Below are 21,972 nucleotides of genomic sequence, written 5' to 3'. Positions count from 1 at the left end.
TACAGCAAAAATAAAGGAATTCGCCTCACTGTTCCAATACTTTTGGAGGGCACTGTATACAGTAACCACTTCCTTCCGATGATAACCTGGAGTTATGTCCTCCAAACAAGAGGGGGAGAGAGCAATCATTTCCATCTTTCTCCAGTGGTCTTCAGAGGTAGGCCTATGTTACCACTTACCAAGATGGAGCTTCTATCTATGTAGCCATTAAAGAGGTAAAAGCAAAGAAAAATGTTTAATAGTGTTGAGTCACCCAGTGAACAGCTGCTCTATGGCTTCCTACAGAGAACAGAAAACATCTTTATGATCAGAGGACACAGGGGAATCCCCGAACACACAAAGTAAATAAAACCAAGTTTTTTTCTCCATCCTGTGACATCTGAGCACGTGTGTGTGCTACATGTAATCTTAACCACTCAGCATCTGAGATTGAACTCAGTCAGCAAACCATCCACTTTCAAGTCCTCAAAAGCTGTGAAGCACTATAAAGTAGAATTTGTTGACAACTTCTTAATCTAATTCAGGCATAAGTGAATTTGATGGACAAGTCTGTGTGATGAATATTCATATTTTTCTTACATTTACCAGAATGGTAGTTAACTACCTACTGTGAGTATAAATGTGTATGCATGAGTGTGTTTGTGTATGTATGTGCTTGCAATTTGGTGAGGGTGCAGGCAGTGTTGATCGAGTCACTGAGCACACCTCCTGTGCAGCCTGAACACACAGCAGAGGGATGAGAGAAAAAAGGGCCCCAGCAGAGACCAAGCAGGGCCTGGGGTCCCCATTGAAAAGGCTAATAGCCCGTGGCCATGTATTTAAGGAGGGGTGGGGTGGTGTTGGGGGGGGTGGACAGTGTTACCTTTCATCCTGCCATCTGTGGGCTTTAGCGCTCTCTCTCTTCCTCTCTCGTGTTTCTTTATGGTAGGAGTGGAAAATGACCGTCTGGGAAAGCTTGGCTGGGATGGTTCATTGTCTCAGCGTGGGAGTCTCATCTGCCTGTGAAAAGGCTGCGGTAAATTATTGATACTTCATTAACTTATAATGTGAGGCGGTCTTTAGAGAAGCGTTCCAGACTCGGAAGCATACCCCGGGACGTGGAGCGATGATGTCAGACTCAGGGCAGACAGAAGCTCCATAAGTCTATTACTACTCTCTTTTCTGTCCCTCCCTCATTCCTCTCTCGCCCCTCGCTAACTCGCTCTCTCTTGCCCATGTTCAATGAACATCTCGGTAACGGTGTTGGTCACATCTCTGGTAAGGCATTGCATGAATAACTGCATATAAGGCTAGACATATAGGGATAAGGTTAAGAAGGGGGAGAGACAGGGAAAGATAGAATGACATGGGAGTATGTGCATGTGTGTCCTGGGAGGGGTACCCCGATTGGCTGCTGATAAGACTGCTGTCTGGATGAGAGACAATCTCAGAATCAATTATGTGTAGATTCAGGGTGTTTCTGCCAATCCCAATCCATGGGAACAAAATGACAACAAAGAGAGGTTTGGATGTATTGTATTCTTCAGTAAGGAAGCCTGAATCCTTTGAATCAAGCATCAAATCAATAATGAAACAGATCAGTTTACAATGTCTGTCCATCCAATGATCTTACTCAGGTTATTGGATTGGTAAGGAAGGTCAGGTCACATGGTTGGAACAGGGAAAACAACGATCCACCCAGAACTCTGAATCTGGTCGTCTAACCTATCATCTCTAACAATGGTGAGGATGGGGAAAGATGTTGGTATCCCCAAACCACATATAAATTTATTTAGCAGACGCTTACTAAAGAGAGAGAGCTATACAAAAGTGCATAGGTCACTGATCCTAACAATGAGATTTTGCGGGTAGCCAAAACATGAAGCATACATTGTGAAAAGCAAATAAGTGCCAATGGGAAGAACAATAATGAGCATAATAAATAAAAGCATGTAGTTAAACTAGTTACAATTAAACAACATGAACCTCAAAAAGTGCAAGAGTGTACCTGTAGAAAAAGCAAGCAACAATAATATAATTCACAGCGAGTACAAGAAGTTAAATCAGTTACAACTAACCAACAACAGAAACAAGTCCCTTAATAAGAGTCATTGTGTTCCTGGAGGAAATTAACATCAGGTCCAGCAAATCATTCCTAAGTAACATTGTACTCCCGGAACAAGTGCGTCTTGAGACTTTTCTTGAAGCTGGGGAGACAGTCAGTGTCTCTGATGGAGGTGGGGAGTTGATTCCACCACTGGGGGGCCAGACAGGAGAAGAGCTTGTGTTGGGACCGGGCGGTCTTGAGGGGTGGGACCACCAGGCGGTCGTCTGAAGAAGACCGTAGGTGGCGGGTGGCGGTGTAAGGCTGCAGGAGAGACTTGATGTAGTCGGGTGCAGTCCCGTTCACTGCTCGGAAGGTCAGTACTAGGGTCTTGATTCTGATACGGGCCATGATGGGTAGCCAGTAAAGGGAGATGAGGAGCAGGATAACATGGAAAAACGTCTGGGTAGATTGTAGACCAGGCGGGCGGCTGCGTTCTGAATCCTCTGAAGAGGGCGGGTTGCGCATGCTGGGAGACCAGCGAGCAGCGAGTTGCAGTAGTCCAACTTGAAGAGGACAAGTGCTTGGACTAGCCGCTGGGTGGAGTGCTCAGACAGATTTTTGCTTGCTTTTTACACAGGTGCACTTTTGAGGTTCTTGCTGTTTAATTGTAACTACATGCTATTATTGTTCTTCCCTTTGGGACTTATTTGGTTTCACAACGTATGCTTCATGTTTGGCTACCCACAATGTTTGGGGCTATCTCGTTGTTATGATCAGTGACCTATGCACTTTTGTAAAACTCTCTCTTTGAAGTCGTTTTGGATAAAAGCGTCTGCTAAATGCATAAATCTAAATAAACAAGCATGCATGAAAGGAGCAACCAACCCTGACGTAAACATAGCTAGAATTAAAAGTTAACATTTAAGCACAAAGCTCACTGATGGTGAATATAGCCAGAACTATAGCCAGGTGTTCCTTTGATGATGAATTTAAAATATGCTTTCATCAGATTTGATCCAATAACATTACATTTCTTTTGCCAAAAATGCAACAAAGTGCTGTCCCTTTCCAATGTATTGCATTTTGACCCCTTGCAGGCCCCTGCACTCAATAACTTCCTAGGTGACATCTAGTAGGGCCAAGTCTGTGAGGGTTCAGGGCTTAGGGTTTAGGGGGAACATTAGGATTGGGCCTTAGTGTCGTAATTATCTGCCCAAATGTGTCCAAAACTGAAACATTCAAGTAAAATATAATAATATTCATAGTTAAATACATTCGTAAAATATACCAATATGAATGAGTCCAATGTAAGTTTTATATTACATAAAGCTCAAAACTATTTTGGGCTCAAATTAATGCAGACAAATTACTTGTGCACATCACATTACTTATTGAGGTCTCTATTTACACTCACACCAAAAAGGTTGCCAGGGGGCCTTGAAAGGCTCCATAAAAATATTACATGATCAATAATAACTATAATAATAATACAAATGTATCAGTCATAACCTCTCCCAAAACTTCGAACAAAAATACCAACACGTCCATTCTATTTGTTTCAAAGGAAGCTTCCCCTCCTTCACAACACTACTATGGACAATTCCATCGATTGCAGCGACTGCGCAGCAAAGCACGTCATATGAGTTGGTTAACATGAGACAGTAGAAGAGTGAAGTGAATGCAAAAAACAATTTGCTAAATAAAACACAACTCCCCGAGCGGAGCACAAAAGAGAAAGACAAAAGAAGAAAGTAAACAAGTAGTTACCAAACTGAAACTACATAAGGAAGTTGTTTTTCTCTCCTCTGGTATCCAATGATGTGGCAGCTAGCACAAGTGCTGTTAGCATGTGTGAAACACTTCCCATAGCATCTCCTGACCCAGGCACAGATGACAACATCCATAATGATATTGTATGACCCAACGATAACGAAAGCAATGTTGAAACTGCCTTTCTCCCACATAATGTAAGTGACCATCTCTCCCATCAACATGATAAGACTACTACACTACTAGATGATGACCCAGTACTCTGGCCAAAACCACTGTTGATAAAGATCGCTGCTCGCGAATGAGGAAAGGGACAGTTAAAGTTAAGGACATAATTTCCCCCCATTTTTTTAAAATATTTGTATATAATATTTAATATTGTTGGCTTTTTTCTCCATTGCCAGATCCATAAGGGGTAATGGGATGAGCTGAAGCTGCAGATGGCAGCAAACGGACTTGTGCAGGACTGTAGCATTCTGCTGGTGGCGGAGACCTGGCTCCACTCACTCGAGAGCTTCTATCCTCGTGCAATAAGGCTTCTCAACAGCTTACCCAAACCATCCACCTCCCATCCGGCCCGCCCCGCCCCGCCCCCACGGTCTGCACTCTTAACACTCTATCCTGCAACTAATGATAGACCTCAATGTATATTTATTTATCTATTTATTAAATTGTTATTTGTTATTATTTAGCTGTGGCAGTTAAGGTCCAGAGCACCTTAACTTTGTATCTGGGAGGGAGTCAGATGGCTAAGCGGTGAGGGAGTCGGGCTAGTAATCAGAAGGTTGCCAGATCGATTCCCCGCTGTGGCAAATGACGTTGTGTCCTTGGGCAAGGCACTTCACCCTACTTACCTCGGGGGGAATGTCCCTGTACTTACTGTAAGTCGCTCTGGATAAGAGCGTTTGCTAAATGACTAAATGTAAATGTATCCGTCTGTTGTTGCCTCTACTGTCTCGTTTTTGTGACAATGACAAATAAAGTACTTTGAACTTTTTCATTATGTTTTTCCTCTGGGAGTTAATGGCAGCCCCTAGACCAGTACTGTAAAAAGTTGTGAAATTTGGCATGTTGAAACTGCAGAGCATTAGTAACTACCCTAGCAAACATGGGCCATGTGAGACAATAGGTGGTGCTACAGGCCATGCCCCAATATGTCCATTTTCAAAGTGATGCCATTTGCAGGCCACAAGTCCCCAAATTCTGAAATTTAGTACATATGCCTTACTGCTTATGAGGAACAAAAAAGCCTCAATAATCTATATTGGATTGGAACCATATTGGATTTTTCGGTGCACTTCATAGATGCCACCTGCGTCACTTCCAAATAGAACGCCGCCATATTCAAGACCGATCTCTCCCAGTATGGCCACCCACACAGCCCATTTGAATGAGAGAGAGAAACAGATATCTTGAGAACATTTCTATTTTAGGTTTTCTTTTGTCCCTTATCTGCCCCAGGCTTGCCCCAATTGGCATTCCATGATAGATCTATAAGGGCTGTCCCCACTTAGTCGACTAGTCGATTTTCTGGTCGAAATGTTCTTGGTCGACCAAGACTGTTTTAGTCGAGCTGCCATATGGCAGTGTGAGATCTGATTCCCGCTTGTGTCATCTTTGTTGAATTAACGAAATGTTCAACAGAAATTGTAGATTATATTATTAAGACAAATAAACCAACTCTAAAAATATATAATTTAAAAGAAAAGGTGTTAGTGTTTTCCCTTTCGTTAATCTGTGCTTTGTTTTGGTTTGGTATTTTGCACACGGCACGAGCACAATTGGCTGCAGAACAACAAACTCTGCCATAGCCTACTTTGACGGTGTTATAAGTCAAAATGGCAAAGAAATCTGTGGTATGGCAGCATTTCATTAAAGTACATTTACATTTACAAAGTACCGGGTGACCCGAAAAACGTTGAATGCAAACTCTGCCAACAACGGTTTATTTTTCTTCACACAAGAATCACATCCAAATCGGATTACGTTATCTTCTCCGGCCCAGACAACAAAATCTTTCTCTGTTGCAACGTTCCACACTCAGCTACTACGCAAGTTCGCATGCAGCAAGTTTTCAAGCAGTGATAAGCGCTCTGATGATTTGCACGTTAAACTAACAATAGTTTTAATTTGTAGTACATTGTAAGACATACTAAATACCATCGGCATTCGGTTACAACAGGACTGGTGATAAGAGGCTTATTGTTAGTAGTTGTTAGTAGGTTATTGCGGCTGAATCTGCAATGTCCAGCAGCCATTGAGTCAGATCGTTAAAATGTTTGTACGTTTTTTTTTTTTTAAGCGTTTCAAAGTTCGATTAGTTGATTTTCAGACGTTTTAGTCGAGTCTTGGTCGACCAAAGAAAATCTTAGTCGGGGACAGCCCTAAGATCTATAAATGTTTATGTGTGCATAACCCCTCCCCATATAGTGGGGATAGCTTGAAGGCCTTCAAGAGTACGGATGCTTATCAATATGCTGTGGCTGGATGGATGAAAGAAATCAGAGATTCTGGCTATCTTCAACAGGCTCGTATCTTTGTGAACACACTGCCAGTGAGCGACCCGAGTCTGACTGAGGCTAATGCCAAAATAGTTGAATGAGGGACCATGGCTGCCGCCTAAGACTGCGGGCCACGCATTTTCACTCAAATTTCAAGACAAAGTTCTGATGTGACAGATACATGGGGAATCGCTTTCTCTCTTAAAGGCTGTCCTCCTCGACCTTTTTGGTAGCGAAATCACCGAGATGAACTTCACCGAAACACAGAGGGATAAAGTTAGCAACTTTAAAATCGGTTAAATAGACGTAATGAGTGGCACTGCACATAACGTTAAGAGACATGACATTTTATTTTGTTTGAGGTTTAACTTCTCCAGTTGGGCAAGTACTCTTCCACTTGCCCTACAAAAAAAATCCACTTGTCCCGGACGATGAGACGGTCGGTCTTGGAATGCACAGCAATGTCGCTATATAAAACTGCGTTGCTCTTTTGAAAGGACCTTATATGTTTGAGCCATCTAAGGCAAAATCACATTGAGTTACAAGATGCTTCTATATTACTCCTAACTATTATAGTTAGAATAGTTAGCATAACATCACATTAGCTAACACAGTCAGCCGATCCTCCTCACAATGCTTGCTCTAGCTTTATCTCTGCTTAGGTAATTTAGCCTGTGCCATATTGTTTTAATATAATTATTTAGCTGGCTAATTGCAAAAGTATGCAACTAATTGGTTTGCCTCTTGCTCCTTTACAGTTGCATGCAGTGTAAATTCGTCACATCCAGTCAAGAAGTTCTTCAAAGATACCCCGGACTGCGGCAAGGAATAGGAGCACACTGACCCAGAACCTAATTTTCTTAATCTGTAGCCTTGTGACTCCACATTAATTGGAGTGCTAAAGTTTAAAACACAAACACAGCTTTGAGATGGATCCCAAGCCATGGTGGACAACAAAAAAAGGACCAATAAAGGTTAGATCATATTTTGTATGTCACAAAGACTGTACTAGTATAAATGCCATCATTTCATCCCAATGTCACTTATCTTAAACTGTGCATAGAGACTACCTTTCCTCCTCTGCCACAACCACAACCAGTGACTGCAACATCCCATTGTTGGACAGATTATCCTACTACCGTCACACGGCCTAGCACTGTGTCCCTGGGAAATGATGGTAAAGTAATGAATGACCGTTTATAACAGTGACAATAATTGTATGAGCCATGGCAACCCTAAAGGCTATGTTTCAAAAGCAGGACTTTAAACTTTTGCATCACCAGATGCCATACCCCTAGGTGTCAACTCTGGTCTGGTGGAGGAGAAACCATTGGGGGCCCAGGAAAACAGCTGGCAGCCATGCAATTGCAAATATAAGACAATCAAAAAAACTCAAAGCTTTTCAATGGCATTGCTAACTCATTGTAAGGCATACCCAAGTTGTTCTGATCGTGGTGAGGGGATACATATTTGTCAAAACAACAAATGTTGTCATACTAATGCTTTGTATACAACCATTCAAGGTAACATTTGTTATTTACATCAATGTTACAGCTAATCTAGAAGAACCACAGTGTATGCCAATCATGCAAACTCTTGTAAACTTGTTTTACTAGTCTTTAATAACAAACACATTACAGGTTATGCTCCGGAAGATGGAGACTTCACTTGACAGTGATGGACCTACGGGTGGCCCAAACACAGGCTGTCCTCCAAGACCTAGAGAAGCGCCTTACGGTGATGGAGTTCTGAAAGAGAGTGGTAGGTGTTTGGAGATGCCATGAACTATGGCTTAGCGTTCATATTGGTGCTGACAATAAGGTCATGACTTCTAATTGCAGACGCTGTGAGGAAGTGGAAGACGGGACAGGGAGAGACGGCTGTTGAGTTCCTCATAGCAGAGACACTCAAACACACCCCGGCAGCCGATTCAAAACAAGCCAGGTGTATGAATCATGATTGCAGCGTCAATATCCAAAGTTTCACGTGGCTATGTGACAAAAAACTAGAATCACATAATATTTTTTTGATCTATATTATTTTAGATGTGATTTTTTATGACTTGTATAGCCCCTTTCACACAAGCAATTATGTTGATAGGACCTGTAGCGGGGACTGACAGAAGATTTTAATTCACTGTTTGGCACTTTGTTTTAAATAAAATGACTGAATGTTACATGGAAATGCTGCCTCGTTTATGATTAGCTTGAGGAAGGCTACACATCACACAAACATAGTCCTCCTAAAGTTGGCTACCAGGTAGCCTATTATACAAGAACAAGTAGCATTTTGGGCAAATGAGGTCTGCATATGAACCGCCCTAATATAAGCAGTAGAATTGAGAAATATAAGTTACTTAATTAACGTCGCAGTTACAGACTGGCAACTTCACAAAATTACGTTGCTAGGAGGTCACGGTTACGGACTGACAACGTCACAAAGTTATAGTTGGATTTGACATTTAACAGACATTTAATTAATTTTTCAAGTTATTTAACTCAAACATAACACAGTACAACATATGGTAAACAATACTGCAGTCAGATTTGGCGAAATTGCTATCTTGGACAAACCTTTCCAAATAGATGGGGTCATGTGTTTACAAAAAATGAGGATGCGCAAGCAGCTGAGATGCATTCCATTTCATTTTGTCTAATAGGGCTACTAGGCTACTCAGAAGGTTGCCGGTTCCATTCCCGGCCGTGCCAAATTACGTTGTGTCCTTGGGCAAGGCACTACACCCTACGGGTAATGTCCCTGTTCTTACTGTAAGTTGCTCTGGTTAAGAGCGTCTGATAAACGACAATGTAAATTTGTAGCTTGCTAATCGGCCAGAACTGGGCCCTGTTCCATAGAGCAAGTTTACCGAAGTAGGGTGAAGTGCCTTGCCCAAGGACACAACGTCATTTTGGCAGGGCGGGGAATCGATCCAGCAACCTTCTGATTACTAGCCCGATGTTGGTGAGCTGTTCCATTTTTCCTCCACACATGACGTTGTGTGTTCCTCCCAAACAATTCAACTTTGGTTTCATCAGTCCACAACATATTTTGCCAAAACTTCTGTGGAGTGTCCAAGTGCCTTTTTGCGGACATTAAACGAGCAACAATGTTTTTTTTAGACAGCAGTGGCTTCCTCCGTGGAGTCCTCCCATGAACACCATTCTTGGCCATTGTTTTACATATAGTTGATGTGTGCACAGAGATATTGCACTGTGCCAGTGATTTCTGTAAGTCTTTAGCAGACACTCTAGGGTTCTTTTTTACCTCTTTGAGTATTCTGCGCTGAACTCTTTGCGTCATCTTTGGTGGACGGCCACTCCTTGGGAGAGAAGCAACAGTGCCAAACTCTCCATTTGTAGACAACTTCTCTGACTGTCGATTGATGAACATTCAGACTTTTAGAGATGGTTTTGTATCCTTTCCCAGCTTTATACAGATCAACAACTCTTGATCACAGGTCTTCAGACAGCTCTTTTGAGCTCAATGCTTCTCATCAAGACAATTCTTACCAGGTGTGTGTTTTATAGTGGGCAGGGCAGTTTTAAGCCACTCATCAGTGATTGGGCACACACCTGACTTAAATTGTTTGGTAAAAATTGGTTTCTATTGTTCTTTAAGTCTCCTTAGGCAAAGGGTTCAGTTACTTATTCCTCCCCCTTTTGTAATTGTTTGCATGCTATCCTCATTGAAATATGAAAACCTATAAATGTTTGGGTGGTTTTAGTTAAAGCAGACACTGTTTTTTCATCTGTGTGATTTTGACAAAGATCAGATCACATTTGATGGTGATTTTATGCAGAAATGTGAGAAATTCCAAAAGGTTCAGATACTTTTTCAAACCACTATTTCCAGTCTCTAAGCCAGGCAGAACTAAACAGAATGATTGCCAGGTATGTTGTCAAGACATGTGACCTATGTCAACAGTTGAGTCCGTTGCCTTCAGGCAACTAATTAGCAACATACAATGACATAACATTTTACAGTTGTCTTGTCCCACACTGTGCCACTGCAACACTAAAATATTATAACTATCTGTGTGCATTAATTTGATAATAGAAGCAGGGAATTCAAAGTAACACAAACATTACTTTCCGTTGTAACTAATTACTTTTCTATGCCGTAACTAGTAAAGTTCTGAAATAAGTAACTAGTAACTGTAACTAATTACTAATTTTCAGTAACGTTCCCAACACTGGAATCCAGTCAGTCCAACTTTAGTTTTGGAGTCGGTTGGCTGTTTGCTCTATGACTTGATCACAGGCAGTGTTTGCAAAACCATACTCCTGAGCAACAAAATCCCCATATTTTACCTGTAGGTATATGCTAAATGTGTGTCCTCCAGACTGTTCATCTCCAGCCAGTAAGAAGAAAGGTATCTTGCATAGTTGACCTTATTGTATGGAGAAAAAAAAACTTTGGGAGGAGACACTCAGACAACTAGAGGGGCATGGTATTCCACATCAGATTATAGATCTTCTTTGTCCTGCCCGTCTTCGTCTAAATAAGCATGCAATGTATGTCAACAAATTTTCAAATCAAATATGATGCACTTAAATTGTAACAGCTAAATTGATTTTGGTGTAGGTTATTTGTATACAGTGACCCCACTGTATATCTTGCCATACAAAATACAGAATTTCATACACACCCTTCTGTTTGGAAAATCTTCTCCAGAGCTGCATTTTCACACCTCTTACATGTTTTAGCTATATTTGATGTGTTGGTGAAGTTACTGTAGCACCCCTTGTGAAATCCAACATTACTTAGCATATGGTTCTGAGGTGCTGAATTTAAGTTGAATCTTTCCACTGTTTTTTCTGCAAGAATGCTTTCCTTGCTGTAAAAATTTTGCAATTGACTCTGAACAAACTTGGACCAACTAGCTTCAGTAAATGGGTAGATTAAATATTTTGGTTTGCTACATACATACATACAGTATGATTGCAACTACTTGTGGCCTTGAAAACACTTCTAGCGATACAATTAATTGTGCACATGCGTGTATTATGCTAATGAGGTTTGTTTTCCAACTTGCCAAGTAGGCAGATATGTCAATATGTATTGATAAGTGTTACTGATGTGGTATACCTACTCTTGGCTAATTATAATTATGTATGTCATTGATTCATGTAATTATTATATGTTTAGGCGACACACACTTAACAATACTGTACATTTATTTGAACAATGTTCTGCACATTTCATTATCACTTAACTGTTAACTTGCTCTGATGACTATGAGCAGTGCAATAATATAACAAATATGCTCGTTTAAGTGGAATGTTGCAATGTTTCTTTAGAGAATACCTGAATTACCCATTTGTTTGACTTGTTTCCATACATTTGAAGCCCAGTCCCCAACTGACAATATACCGGCTCACCAAAATCCACATGTGAATGTTTACTTCCTACTTTACTCGCCTTGAATAACGGGATATACGATTGGTGGATTTTATGAAGGTGTCATGTATATGAGCTGTTATTGGAAGCGGACCATAGTTGTCCGGAAACCTGCCCGTGTCGATAAAGAAACAAAATGTTTGTTCCTTGAAAAATGTGCAAGAACTGGACATGCCAATACATGTTTTTAAAGGTTCTAGAAAAGTTATAAAAGCGGTACAGAAAAATCCTGCTCCTCCATCACCAGGGATCGTTCAAATGCATGATTTTGAGCTTCGGCCCCCCACCTATATGTAGTCAGCCTGCAGTTCTTTCACAAGTTAAACTCGCAAGCAGCTACATGCAACATGTAGCAACATGAGCTTTGCCCTCGCCCAGTTGCCCACATAACTATTTTCAATTGTGCATTGACTGAGATTCCAGAAAGAGATTAATTTAGAGACGGTTCCAATATCCATGGATTTCAAACTATTTATGGACAACTTTGAAAACAGTGTCGCGGTTGAAATGTATTGATGTTGGGTGATTTGTTTTGGGGCTACTGCTAAACCTTATGCGGCCGCCACACTTCTGCCTTAGCATGGTCTGCGCTGGGGAGAGGGAAACAGCATGGATGGGGATAGTGTGTGGGCAGAGCAAGCAGTAGTAGCTACATAACCTACACACACTTCCTTTAGTAAAGTGTATTCTCCCTTTCATAAAGTTATTTTTGCTCCGTGTCTCTGTTCGGTGGTGATAGGAAGCGGCATGATTAAATGATTTGTTGTAATGAACCAATGAAACGTGAGGATAGCAGAAAACAAGGAAAATATTAATCCACCAGTCATTTTTACATTGTAACTATGGGGGCATCCATGGGATACATGTGGTAACTCCTCCGTTGTACACCCAAAAATATTGGGCTAGTTTTCAGGCATTTTGGGCTGGTTTTGAGCACTAGTTGGACTGGAAATGTTTGCCAGACTTGGCAACCCTAAACTCAGGTGTGATGTCATTCCCAGTCCTGAGTTAAATCTTTTACAGAATGGATCTCTGCATGATAGGCTCAACGAGAGCACAGGTGGCCTTACAGAACACGCTTCAAAGTTATCAATTTCAAAAGAGTGGCATTTTGACCTCATCAGGCCAACATGTCTGAAAGTTGGAATGTTTGCCTTATTGCTTATGGGGAACAAAAAAGTCTCCAGAACCCATAATGTTGGCAGCATGTACTTTGTTAGTTTTTTTTTCTTTTCACAGTGACAACTAGTGAAGAATAAAATGAATGATGATAAAAATGACTTCAAATCAGCCATTGCTCCAATTGTCTTGAAATGTTGTGAGCATGTATGAAATACAAGTCTGTGTCATGTCAATTTTGTAATGGTTTGCAATGTTGAGGAGGAACCCACTATTGCTGCCTGCAGCTATATTTATTATTGGGTTGTGCTTGCCTTCGGCGAGCACAAACCATTGTTTTCTCTCATATATATCTATTTATTATTGTGAGAATTGTTATCCTGTTGTTTTTCAACTTCTGAGTTCTTTTTTCGTTTTTTGGCCTTTAACTTGTCCTGCATACTTTCACCGATTCCTACAATTTTTGTATCAAAACGTTCAGCTCCTTCAGGGGATGTTGGTTATGACTTTTGGTATTTCTCACTTTTATAGTTTTTAAGACATTATGTTTTTTGTGCAAATTATTCTCCCATTAAAAGTAATAGTAAATCATTTCAAATCATTAAAAAGCTTCCTCCTCTTTCAAACATAACTACTTCGGCATACTTTCGCATGATTCGGCATGATTCAGCTTTTTCAAATATTCAGCCAATTTTGAACAGTGACAGTTGTGACAGTTTTAAATACATGAACAAGTTAGCTCCTTCTCTGCTGGCTGTTCGTTTTCTGATATTCAACTAAATTGTCAAACTAATTCCTCTGACGTTCATATAGTTTAACTTACAGAAACAAGTTATACCTTAAAATGTAGGAAGACGTGTCCTCTTTCAGCCAATGTAACTACTAAAGGGCTCACTTTTCAGTTATGAGCCTTGAAATTAGAGCAGCTTTTCAAATGCTCTCACTAACTTCAATGGAGAGGTGGGTAAAATTTGTCAGAGAAGGCCGAAAGGAAGGCGATTTTAAAACTGCCGGTAGAGTCGTATTTCTGACTGCACATACATATAAAGGACATCTCTGGTTTCGGCATAGTCTTGGGTCTCGGAAAATATCCTAATTTTTGGGATTGGACGTATAGTTTAACTTGTTTGAGGTGTGGATTCCAGCTGAATTTGTTATTCTCTCTGCCCAGCTCGTTAGTGATCACAGCTGCGCCATCACTGTGGCAACCAAACAGACACGCACCATGAAAGCAGAATTTGGTTACCTTTTGGAAACTGCCAAAAGAGTTGTATTTCTGACCGCACAGACACATGAAGGATATCAATGGTTTCGGCAGAGTCTTGGGTCTCGGAAAATATCCTTATTTTTGGGATTGGACATACAGTTTTGCGTATAGGTTAACTTGTTTGAAGTGTGGATTCTAGCTACATTTCTCATAATCGAGCTAGCGCGATGGCTCTCCATAACTAAAAACGGTTCAACTTTTTTTCCACAATCGACCAAATTGCCCAAACAAGGTATGTACATTGAGCTTAAAGTGTACATAATCTAGCAAGATCGTTTTTATTTTAGCAAGTTTTACAGAAATCTGCAAAAATCAAGGCTCGACTGTCATAGCTGACCGTCACTCACGAACAGTCAAACCAGGGCTGGGGTAAGTGTTTGCTGCAGCTGGCGTTAATCCTACCAACAAACACTTTGTAACTGGAATCTGTTCATTTGCTTTTAATTGACGATATTGAACACAGATGTAAAGTAACTTGTCTTTACTCTAAATATCTTCTCCGTTTTCAATTTGAAGTAGTATATCTAGCTTATGTAGGAAATCTTCCATTGCATCCTCTCTCTAGCTTCACGCCTTCGGTTATTATTCAAGCCTACGGTGTTAATACCGGGAGTCAAATGGCTAAGCGGTGAGGGAGTCGGGCTAGTAATCAGAAGGTTGCCGGATCGATTCCCCGCCGTGCCAAATGACGTTGTGTCCTTGGGCAAGGCACTTCATCCTACTTGCTTCGGGAATGTCCCTGTACTTACTGTAAGTCGCTCTGGATAAGAGCGTCAGCTAAATGACTAAATGTAATACATACAACTTTGACACACTTGCAAGAAATGATCCGCTGGTTAGATGTAGCATGATCTTGTTATTTACGTACAAAAAACTCACCAGGAACATCGGCAACCCTGCACTATGAATTATTATTTTGATGTCATCTTAAATTAAGTTTAAATGTCTGTTTAAATGAACAGGACTGGGTGTGCAGGCACGCATGATTAGTTTCTCCTCCTTCTTGAACCTGAAACCTAGATCCTAGGTTAGAAATGTTGCCAGTCTGTTGCCAATGACCAACGGTTGCTACGTTTTTCCAGCAAGTTCAAGTCATTGCAGTGTTGTCCTTTTACCTTCAAATTCGTTCAACCCAGACTTCAGCAACTGGTTTTCTGCAAAATGTTCACATTTTCCTGCAGCTCATCTTTCTGAATTGTTCTCCTTTTAGTTTTGCATTTTTCTTCTCTTTTCTGTACTTTTCTGCCTTCATCTTGCTGCAGGTCCTTTCTAACATACATTTCAGGATTTTTGAAATGTTATGCATTGTTCATCTTTCAGATTTTTTTCACTTTTTGTTTGGCATTTTTCTTCTCTTTTCTGTAGGTTTATGCCTTCGTCCAGCTCCAGCCCCTATCAAAAATATCTTTTGAGCGCTTTGAAGCTTCAGCTTATAACTTTCTAAAACATTTTCACCATTTTCAGCTTTTTTAGCATGGTCAGCTTTCCCCATTCAGGTTTTCAGCATTCTCACTGCTGTTTCGCAGGAACAGCCTTTACTAGTTTATTATTGGGTGTGCCTTGCCTTCGGCAAGGGCACAAACATTGTTATCTCACATATATATTATTATTATTATTGTTTATTTTCGCGCCCTTAAGGCTCAGTCAATATTTGGACTACATACACAACGTCGATGTCAAAAGGTTCGTCTTGGTCACGATTGCGTTGGTTCTATTGGGATTTATGTTCTGTTGCACGGTTTCGGTTTTGATTAAGTTTTTGTGGCAAAAGTGAAGCTAACGGTGGCTAACTTGCTAGCCACAGTCACTGACGCTACTGACGTCACTAACATCATGAAATATCGCGTGACTACCTCTGGCAGAACATTAGTTTAGCAGCTCGTTAACTTCTGGGAGATAGCTAGGTTAACTGCTTTACAGCAAGGCAGCTGCAGAAAAGCCACAAGCAAAGAGGCCAGGGTGATAACTATTTACTCATTTTACTTTGTGATATGAAACCCAATTGTGAAGTTTAATGTACAATATAAGCTGTTATAAGGAAGTAGTTACATCTACTTTGGGAAACAGTAGTCTACTATTTCACTGAAGCATTAGCATCATGACATTAGCCTCTGTTGCCCGGGCAACACATACTACAGCGGTCTATGATGCATCTGTTTTCAATCGTTAAAATAAACATTCCTCACAAATACATTTTCGTTGTAGGATTTATTATGACATTAGATTACAAGTAAACGATTTGTTGGTGAAATTATCATTAAATCATTAAAGTCTTTCAATAGGTGAAACTATCTGACTAGTGACTACTAACCTGAACTCCATTGCCACAGCGTAAACTTCAATCTGTTCATGAAAATAATTAATTTCAGCCTAGACCGTACAACGGAAGTACTGTAACAAAGTCAACCAACGCAATCGCTACCAAGACAGTCTAGTAGCCTAGTAGCCTAGTTGTAGCCTACAATTTACCGGAGCAGCTTCTCCACACAGCTGGGCTATATCGCATTTTGCCTTGTTACTGACAATGATCGCTACCACTGACATTCTTATGAATGACTGATTTTCCCCTAAATAAATGTCAAGCTTATTTAAGTTTTTGGGGGCATATTTTCAGTTAGCAGATGATACTATTTGAATCGCGATTCCATCTGAGATAGCTAGCTACTGCTGGTAACGTCGTTGTTAAAATACATTTCAAAGGGGGTTCTTTATTAATGAATGAATGCAATATGAGTAGGCTGAATGCCTGAAAATATCACGAGAAGGGAAAAATTTAAACGTCATTGTAAATCATAGAGATTAGGTCCATTTTTACACCGGTCTGCCAAATGTATTCATTTTGATTCAACTATGAGGTTGCTGATCACCATTCCCTCTTGCAGGGGAAATGAGAAGACAACTTTTTCATTCTACTCTTCACTCTTAGTATTTTGAGTTGTAAATTAGCAGAAAAAAATATGCTTTTAAATCTATGTAATCTTTATAAATAATAAGTAGGCTATGCATTTTAATATAAAATATACAGAAATATCAGTTGTAAAATGTAATTTAAATATGGACCCATGCAACCAACGCAAGTAAGCAGACCCTACAATTTCCCCAGAAATTGTACCCTCTCTAGTTATTGTTTATTTTCCCACCCCTAAGGATTAGTCAATATTTGGACTACATAGACAACGTAGGTGTCAAAAGTTTTGTCTTGCTAGCGATTGAGCTGCTTGTATTGGGATTTACGTTCCGTTGCACAGTTTAGGAGGTTACAACGTTTTTGTGGCGACAAAGTGCCTTTAGTCGACGAAGGGTCATCTGTGCTAGCTACGTCACCACATCAACACACGTTAGCAACGAAGCATGGATACAACGTGACAGAGACGTTCTAGCACGCAAATTGGAGCTTGGATTACGAGTGAAAAATCCCACCCCCAAAAAAATCCCAACCATTTGGCTTTGTTGAGAAAGCAATTTCAAGTGGAACTGCAATCTCAGATTTTTGATTTAGGTCGTGAAAGTCTTTGTAATTTGAGCGAGTGCGGGTCGCCCGTGAGACCGCCTAATCTTTTAGGCGGCAGCCAATGCTGCCGAAAGCATCATAGTAGTATTTTCGTAGCTAATTTTATAGTTCAATTTTACACGAAAAAACTGAAAGAGGGAAATTTTATGAAGATATGACTATTGTGAAGACAGCCAGGTGGTGAGATTTTAATGTAGGCTGATGTAAAAACTTTGATTTGTTTGCTACGAGAGCCCCGTCAGCCTCCATTGACGATTGCGGCAGCAACAACAGTGTTGTCAACAAGTGTTGATCTACGTCTGATGAATATTTTCTTAATTTCTTACCAGGGTCAATTCTACATCCAAATGGAGAGCAGTGTTTTAAAGATATGGCGATTGCGAAGACAGCCAGTGGGTCAGCATATTTTTGTTATTTGTGTAAAACTTCGAATTTGAGTGAGGCCGCGTCTTGTTTTGACGTTAAGCTCAGAGTCACAGACTCGGCTCGCCCACTGGCAGTGTGTAGCCGGCAAACCCAGGACCCTGGTACGAAATTAAGACCAGCGAAAATATAAATAGTAAATAAATAGTAAGCTGCCTTTCAGCACCAAATAGTTATAGCCAACAAACGTTGTGTATCGCATTTCAGTAGCCGAGAGAAAATCCCGTACGTGTGGTTGTTGCTATGCAACGGACAAACAACGCTGTGAACTTCACGTGTGTTAGCCTAGCTAGATCTTGTTCCATTTCATTCATTCTCAATGCTCATTTTATAAAAGTTGCCTTTAAACTAACAACGACAATGGGACACTTTCAATAAAATAATATTTTATTTAAACATCAGGCCTAAACATTCTAAATCAATCATAAATGTTTCATAGGCACTGGGTATGTGCTAGCTAGCCAGGCTACATATGCTGTAAACTAGTTACGAGTGACTTGGGACTCGATAGTCTAACATTAGACGCTGAAGCGAGACAATCTTGCTCTTCCCTTCCCCCTCTCCCACCTACATCTGTGGCTTGGTCTCTACCCGGGTCATGACCAAGGATGTCTCCTTGCCAACACAATCTGCATAGGGAGACTCGGACTGATTGTGGCCTAGGTCGAGGGCGCCAACCCAGACCTACTCACACACTAACTTTCACCTACTACAGATACCACCACCCCCCCACCTCCATCAAACGCCTTTGACTGCTTGTTCCTCTTGGTGGCTGGGGGGTCTGTGTCCAGCGCCTACCATGGCTGCAGGTCCAGATGCTGCTTGTTTACCCCCCCCACTCCCCGTTGCAAGTGTCTGTGTAAATGTTGGGCTTATGTGCTGAGGTTTTTGCCTGTTCCCATACTGTACACCTCTAGGAGCATTGTCTGGGGGTTGCCTTTTTCTCTCCTCCTCTCTCCTCATGTTATGCTGTAACTTTTATTGTTGGCGCCGAAAATGGCAGCCTAGGTAGGCTCTCCTGCCAAAGCAAATTCCTTGTCTGTGCAAACTTTCATGGCGAATAAACACCAATTCTGATTCTGATTAGGCAGTTGTTAAGGTTAGCTTATGTTGATTTTGATATCTCCATTAACTGTGCATCCGTGGAAAACATTGTTTTAAGAAGCCCAGGAGGAGACCAGGTCATGTAATTGCATGGTTACAAAGCTAAAATTAAATAAGTGGATATCTAGTGAGCGACTAATGGCTAGACCTGAGGTTCCGTCCAACGTTTCAGTAGCTAGGCCAGCTAGTTAGTACTCATAGCATGGGACAGTGCAATATTATTGCTCAAAAATTAACCGAATGTTGCTTGTCTAGCTTGCTAAGCATTAAACTGCTGAACACCAGTACTTGTAGTCTTTTTCTTCGGCAACCTTTTAGTTATTTTGAGTGCGCACTAATATGGAACGCTCCCCTTTTAAGGTAAATGTAAAAAGGCGTACAGTACTTTATCGCTCAATAATGCACACCCCGGAACTCCCTCTCAACCAATCAGAATGCTTGATATCATCCACCCGTATTATAATATGTCTTAATGCTGTAAAATGCTCCATTCACTTGAATGGGGCTTCCCAACGTTCTGCGGTGAACAATTTTGTCATATTTGACCGTTGCTATGCATATTTGACCGCTGTCAAGAAAAGTGGCCTTTTTGCCTCGGATTCACGTCTTTCGTAGCACTCCGCAAGTAGTCCGGTAACTTTTCAACCCCAGCATACTCTGTTGCTTAGCGACGTCAGCTGATTTGAAGCCTAAAGAATGTTCAAAGTTTTTAAGTTCAACGTCTTTGGCAAACTATTTCTCTGCTGATCAACAATACGAATGGTAACAAATACATTGTAAAAAGACACACTGTGTTAAGTTATTTTTGTTGGCAAGTAGCCGTGTAATAAGCGGGATAATGTATAGAATGCCGGTCATTTTTGGGAAAATAAGCCCCTTCAAGGCGAAACAACCCTGTCGGGGCTTATTTTCCCGATAATGACCGGCGTTCTATAGACCAATTATCACCCTACGTCACACAACTGTCAAGCTGGTTTAACTGTGCATGTCGGTTGCAAAAGAGGATTTTCTCCCGGTCTATTACACTCAGTGTAATCAGGTCATCATATATCTCTGGCCACTGGATTGCAGGGCTTGATATAAACTTTTTGAGGCTCTTGGCCTTTGGACAAATACATTTACGTTTCACTTGTCGATGCACAAAAGTCACTTGACCCCGATACCCTTAAATAGCCTGACAAAGTGATCGGGCAAAACTAGCCTGGCTAACGGAGGTCGCTTTCTCAGGCAATTGACGAATGAAACAGACTCGGTTAAAGAAATCCGAGATGCTGGCTATCTCCATCAGGTTCATATCTACATTAGGCAGTCCTCCCTGACGTTTCTGGTGTAGAATAGAGTGAAATACAACATTATACACACTGCCAGTGAGCGAGTCTGAGTGAGGCTAAAGTCAAAACTGTGTGATGGGGACGCCGTCTCACTCAGATTGCCAGTTTAAACAAATCAGAAAAATAATCGGACCAGCTGGCTAAAAGCAGAATTCCCATATCTCTTGAAAGCTGCCCTGTTAGACTTTTTAGATGTAGAATTTACTGTAAAACTGTAAAATTATGAACTTTGTGACATGTCGTGAAGACATGGTTGCCGCTCGACTATGCGGTCTGTACCGGGCGATATTCTCGCTCAAATTTCAAGACTTTCGTGACCCAAATCAAAATTCTGATGCGACAGATCAATGGGTAATCGCTTTCTCTCTTAAAGGCAGTCCTCTTCGACGTTTTTGGTCTTTTTAAATCTAACTATTTGTATTATCCGTGTGGTCCTTTTGCCATTTAAAATGCTATCCTTTCCCGGTTTTCTGCAACCACATTACGCGCGCATCCGAATGTTTACAAACAAATAATTGGTCTATACATTATCCCTTACAAAAGAAATGTTCTCATTTCCGGCGCTTTCAAACAATCAGTGAAGTGTGGATAGCAACAGCAGCTAGCTTGCCTCTAGCAAACTGCTTTTGAATTAGCCATGTCCCCCTAAATTAATATCGAACTTATTTACGTTTTGGGGAGCTTATTTACAGTTAGCAGACGGTACTATTCGCAATTCCATCTGAAATACTGACAGTGACGACATTGTGACAGCAGCTTGTTTCAAAGGGGGTTCCTTGTTTCAAAGGCTGTTCTTAATGAATTATGCAATATGAGTAGGCTAAATGCTTGAAAATATCACTAGAAGGGAAAACGGACCCACCTGCAACCGACGCAAGCAAGCACACCCTACAATTCCCCTAGAAATTGTACCCTCTCTAATTATTATATTAAGAATTATTATATGGATTGAAAAGAGTGAGATTAGGAGTTCAGAGGGCCCCATGCCTGTCTTCGTCTGGGGCCCCAAAATCACTAAATCCGCCGCTGCGTATGCACCTTCATGCATTTGGCTCCTGGACTGGGGATATTGTTGACTGATGGGAAGAGCACTTTGAGGAGATCCTCAACCCAGCCAAAATGTCTTCTGTGGAGGAGGCAAAGTCCGAAGACTTGGGGGAAACATCCCCCATATCCCTGGCAGTGTTTGCTGAGAAAGTTAAGAATCTCTGTCCGGAGCTGTGTCCGCATTCTCTGCACAAAGTCAAACATGTTTCCAATGGATGGGGACTTGGTTTGCCCCTGGTCTCCGATCCTGTTTGTGATACTAATGGTCAGGATCTCAAGGCGCAGCCGGGGTTAGGGGAGTGTCTGGTTTGGGAATCTCAGAATTGCATATCTGGTTTTTGCAGATGACATGGTACTATTTGCTTCATCAGACTGTGACCTTTAGCACTAACTAAAGGGCGATTTGCAACCGAGCGACAAGCAGCAAAGGTTCTCTGCCAGAAGACGGGGTATTTTTCCCTCTGGGTTGGCAG

At 41.1% G+C, this 21,972-nt stretch overlaps 1 protein-coding gene and 1 long non-coding RNA gene across 3 annotated transcripts in view; one reads left to right on the top strand and one right to left on the bottom strand.

Annotated features, from left to right (window-relative positions):
* Window positions 1-21,972, bottom strand: part of LOC124475479 (phospholysine phosphohistidine inorganic pyrophosphate phosphatase) — a 63,822-nt gene that overhangs the window by 5,810 nt on the left and 36,040 nt on the right. The window contains exon 7 of one of the 2 annotated variants that reach the window (XR_006956936.1): window positions 863-999. The exons of the other annotated variant lie outside the window; for it this stretch is intronic. The gene's annotated coding sequence lies outside the window, so the exon portion shown is untranslated. The remainder of the gene's footprint in view (window positions 1-862; window positions 1,000-21,972) is intronic. 2 annotated transcript variants of the gene reach the window in all.
* LOC124475480 lies at window positions 6,148-8,488 on the top strand. The gene is made up of 4 exons (XR_006956937.1): window positions 6,148-7,271; window positions 7,361-7,474; window positions 7,938-8,058; window positions 8,139-8,488. It is a non-coding gene; the product is annotated as an uncharacterized LOC124475480 (long non-coding RNA).

This window comes from Hypomesus transpacificus, chromosome 13 (genome assembly GCF_021917145.1).
Source record: "Hypomesus transpacificus isolate Combined female chromosome 13, fHypTra1, whole genome shotgun sequence".
Classification (NCBI taxonomy): domain Eukaryota; kingdom Metazoa; phylum Chordata; class Actinopteri; order Osmeriformes; family Osmeridae; genus Hypomesus; species Hypomesus transpacificus.
The sequence above is the reverse complement of the archived record's forward strand: the minus strand, read 5'-3'. Positions and strand labels throughout refer to the sequence as shown.